The sequence below is a fragment of the Schistocerca cancellata genome, unplaced genomic scaffold, assembly GCF_023864275.1.
Source record: "Schistocerca cancellata isolate TAMUIC-IGC-003103 unplaced genomic scaffold, iqSchCanc2.1 HiC_scaffold_107, whole genome shotgun sequence".
NCBI lineage: Eukaryota > Metazoa > Arthropoda > Insecta > Orthoptera > Acrididae > Schistocerca > Schistocerca cancellata.
The window spans coordinates 1-5000 of NW_026046161.1; the positions used below are offsets into that span (position 1 = coordinate 1).

At 53.5% G+C, this 5000-nt stretch overlaps 1 non-coding gene across 1 annotated transcript; it reads right to left on the minus strand.

The window, feature by feature from the left end:
* Positions 1–364: 364 nt before the first annotated feature.
* LOC126111977 (small subunit ribosomal RNA) lies at positions 365–2273 on the minus strand. Its single transcript, XR_007524232.1, has one exon. It is a non-coding gene; the product is annotated as a small subunit ribosomal RNA (ribosomal RNA).
* Positions 2274–5000: the final 2727 nt, after the last annotated feature.

A 5000-nucleotide genomic window follows, 5' to 3' on the forward strand; every position in this document is an offset into this window, starting at 1 on the left:
CGTCCTGGGTGATCTTTTTCATTTAGTTTCCACTGTCTCTTTCAAGACAGTTGCATAGGCGGGACTGAGGCGTTTGACGGCCCCTGTTCCAGCGTTCCTGTGTCCAACGGCCTCACGGCCGATGGGCGTCGTACGGCTCCACACCGGAGCGGACAGGCACTCGGGCGAAAGTCATTCAAAACCGGCGCCAGGCGCCAGGTGCCGCAGGCCAGCCGCTCCAGAGCTTCAGCGCTCGTACCACACAACATTTTTCCGTTAGTTTTGAGAGGCACGCGTGGTTCCGCACGCGGCGCACGGCTGCTGCCGTACAGGTAGCGTGTTGCGCGACACGACACGCACATCGAAAGACATGCAGTCTAGTCGGTAATGATCCTTCCGCAGGTTCACCTACGGAAACCTTGTTACGACTTTTACTTCCTCTAAATGATCAAGTTTGGTCATCTTTCCGGTAGCATCGGCAACGACAGAGTCGATGCCGCGTACCAGTCCGAAGACCTCACTAAATCATTCAATCGGGTAGTAGCGACGGGCGGTGTGTACAAAGGGCAGGGACGTAATCAACGCGAGCTTATGACTCGCGCTTACTGGGAATTCCTCGTTCATGGGGAACAATTGCAAGCCCCAATCCCTAGCACGAAGGAGGTTCAGCGGGTTACCCCGACCTTTCGGCCTAGGAAGACACGCTGATTCCTTCAGTGTAGCGCGCGTGCGGCCCAGAACATCTAAGGGCATCACAGACCTGTTATTGCTCAATCTCGTGCGGCTAGAAGCCGCCTGTCCCTCTAAGAAGAAAAGTAATCGCTGACAGCACGAAGGATGTCACGCGACTAGTTAGCAGGCTAGAGTCTCGTTCGTTATCGGAATTAACCAGACAAATCGCTCCACCAACTAAGAACGGCCATGCACCACCACCCACCGAATCAAGAAAGAGCTATCAATCTGTCAATCCTTCCGGTGTCCGGGCCTGGTGAGGTTTCCCGTGTTGAGTCAAATTAAGCCGCAGGCTCCACTCCTGGTGGTGCCCTTCCGTCAATTCCTTTAAGTTTCAGCTTTGCAACCATACTTCCCCCGGAACCCAAAAGCTTTGGTTTCCCGGAGGCTGCCCGCCGAGTCATCGGAGGAACTGCGGCGGATCGCTGGCTGGCATCGTTTATGGTTAGAACTAGGGCGGTATCTGATCGCCTTCGAACCTCTAACTTTCGTTCTTGATTAATGAAAACATACTTGGCAAATGCTTTCGCTTCTGTTCGTCTTGCGACGATCCAAGAATTTCACCTCTAACGTCGCAATACGAATGCCCCCGCCTGTCCCTATTAATCATTACCTCGGGTTCCGAAAACCAACAAAATAGAACCGAGGTCCTATTCCATTATTCCATGCACACAGTATTCAGGCGGGCTTGCCTGCTTTAAGCACTCTAATTTGTTCAAAGTAAACGTGCCGGCCCACCCAGACACTCAATAAAGAGCACCTTGGTAGGATTTCAACGGGGTCCGCCTCGGGACGCACGAACACGCACGAGGCGGTCGCACGCCTTCGGCTCGCCCCACCGGCAGGACGTCCCACGATACATGCCAGTTAAACACCGACGGGCGGTGAACCAACAGCGTGGGACACAAATCCAACTACGAGCTTTTTAACCGCAACAACTTTAATATACGCTATTGGAGCTGGAATTACCGCGGCTGCTGGCACCAGACTTGCCCTCCAATAGATACTCGTTAAAGGATTTAAAGTGTACTCATTCCGATTACGGGGCCTCGGATGAGTCCCGTATCGTTATTTTTCGTCACTACCTCCCCGTGCCGGGAGTGGGTAATTTGCGCGCCTGCTGCCTTCCTTGGATGTGGTAGCCGTTTCTCAGGCTCCCTCTCCGGAATCGAACCCTGATTCCCCGTTACCCGTTACAACCATGGTAGGCGCAGAACCTACCATCGACAGTTGATAAGGCAGACATTTGAAAGATGCGTCGCCGGTACGAGGACCGTGCGATCAGCCCAAAGTTATTCAGAGTCACCAAGGCAAACGGACCGGACGAGCCGACCGATTGGTTTTGATCTAATAAAAGCGTCCCTTCCATCTCTGGTCGGGACTCTGTTTGCATGTATTAGCTCTAGAATTACCACAGTTATCCAAGTAACGTGGTACGATCTAAGGAACCATAACTGATTTAATGAGCCATTCGCGGTTTCACCTTAATGCGGCTTGTACTGAGACATGCATGGCTTAATCTTTGAGACAAGCATATGACTACTGGCAGGATCAACCAGGGAGCTGCGTCAACTAGAGCTGAGCAGCCGGCCGCCCGGGAGTGTGTCCCAGGGGCCCGCGCGAACACGCAAGCGTCCGCTCAATTATTCTGCAAACAGGAGGAGGCTGAGCTCCCCTGCACAATACACCTCGAAACCCTCTCAGGTCCCGGCGGCGCGCAGCGCCGTCCTAAGTACTTGGTCGGGTTCGAGAGAGGCGCAATCGCCGGAGTTAGGCGAGTAGACGCTTTAGGTGCGACCACCCGTGCTCCCAACTGAGCTTGCCGCTGCCGACAGAGGCCCGGGAGCGTGCTGTCGTGGCATTGCCGGCGGGAGACAACACGCGCCACCTACGGTGACCGGCAGCTCCAACGCCAGCGCCACAGAAGGGCAAAGGCCCCACGTGGGTGCCGAAGCGAACTCTCCCAGCACAGCGCACGTGCCAACACGTCTGCACAACTGCGATACAAACCACCAGCGAGAACCGCTGGGGCGACCGAGCAGCAGACGGCGTCGCGGCGCCGAGTGCCGGGCGGCGGCGCATCCTCAACGCACACAGTCCTCAATCGGACCAGCACACTGCAGATGTCCACCGCGCTTCGCACCGGGCCGGCGAGGACCCACTTTGGCTGCACGGCGCCGCGCGCAGGGTGCCCCGGCGCGCAGCTGCGCCGCCTGCCGCGTCCGTCGGCCGGCGCGCCTGCCACTGGGCGCCCCCACCAGCCGGCTGTAGCGCGTGCGCCCACGCACCGCGCGGCCAGCACGCCGGGCGGCCCCCCCTCACCGGCCGGGGACAGTCCCACCCACCCACAGCCGCGTATCGCTTCACACCCAGATTCACATTCACGTTCGTTGGTATGGTGGGGACCGCTTCGTAGCTGTACCGATCGTTGCCCTCACAGATGTACCTCCAGCAAGGACAACCGCACCACAACGGGTTACCAGTTGTTCATTTGCGTAACGTCACCAGTAAACGTACACGTCCATCCCCGTTTGCAAAGTCAACTATTATTGCATGCCTGCCTGTCAGGTGTCAAGACACACTACATCCGCTCACATCCACGCAACAAAATGTGCCCGACTAGAGGGCACGTGGAAGGTGCCCCCGTACGTATGCGATGTCCATTGCGCGACCAACTGTCAACCGGCCTCTGTAGCATGTCGCAGATGTGGAACGCGGGGCACCGTGCTATCACATTGTGTGAGAAGAGACTACTACGTCTGCATACACGCGCCACTACATGAACAGACGGCTCATGCTGATCGCCATCCACTGCGTCCATTACTCCCACACGTCTCTATGGCGTACCACACTGCAATGCAGCTGTTATGGGGAGATGACACGTAGCTGTGTACACAACATTCTGAGCGGGTTGCGGTTGGACAATACATTAATGTAACGTGTCATATGCCAATTACAGAGCAGGGTAAGGCACAACTTGGGTTAGGTTAAGGCACAACTTGGGTTAGGTTAAGGCACAACTTGGGTTAGGTTAAGGCACAACTTGGGTTAGGTTAAGGCACAACTTGGGTTAGGTTAAGGCACAACTTGGGTTAGGTTAAGGCACAACTTGGGTTAGGTTAAGGCACAACTTGGGTTAGGTTAAGGCACAACTTGGGTTAGGTTAAGGCACAACTTGGGTTAGGTTAAGGCACAACTTGGGTTAGGTTAAGGCACAACTTGGGTTAGGTTAAGGCACAACGTGGGTTAGGTTAAGGCACAACGTGGGTTAGGTTAAGGCACAACGTGGGTTAGGTTAAGGCACAACGTGGGTTAGGTTAAGGCACAACGTGGGTTAGGTTAAGGCACAATGTGGGTTAGGTTAAGGCACAATGTGGGTTAGGTTAAGGCACAATGTGGGGGTAGATTGCGGTACAAATTGCATTACATTGCGGTGCAAATTGCATTACATTGCGGTGCAAATTGCATTACATTGCGGTGCAAATTGAGTTACATTGCGGTGCAAATTGAGTTACATTGCGGTGCAAATTGAGTTACATTGCGGTGCAAATTGAGTTACATTGCGGTGCAAATTGAGTTACATTGCGGTGCAAATTGAGTTACATTGCGGTGCAAATTGCGTTACATTGCGGTGCAAATTGCGTTACATTGCGGTGCAAATTGCGTTACATTGCGGTGCAAATTGCGTTACATTGCGGTGCAAATTGCGTTACATTGCGGTGCAAATTGCGTTACATTGCGGTGCAAATTGCGTTACATTGCGGTGCAAATTGCGTTACATTGCGGTGCAAATTGCGTTACATTGCGGTGCAAATTGAGGTAGGTTAAGGTGCAACACAGGTTAGGTTAAGGTGCAACATAGGTTAGGTTAAGGTGCAAGATGGGTTAGGTTAAGGTGCAAGATGGGTTAGGTTAAGGTGCAAGATGGGTTAGGTTAAGGTGCAAGATGGGTTAGGTTAAGGTGCAAGATGGGTTAGGTTAAGGTGCAAGATGGGTTAGGTTAAGGTGACATAGGTTAGGTTAAGGTGACATAGGTTAGGTTAAGGTGACATAGGTTAGGTTAAGGTGACATAGGTTAGGTTAAGGTGACATAGGTTAGGTTAAGGTGACATAGGTTAGGTTAAGGTGACATAGGTTAGGTTAAGGTGACATAGGTTAGGTTAAGGTACAAACTGGGTTGTGTTATGGTACACATTGCGTTGTAGTACAGTACACGTTAGGTTTGGGTACGGTACACAATGTGGTATGGGATGGCGTGTTGTGGGGGGGAGGGGGGGGGGGGAGGTTCG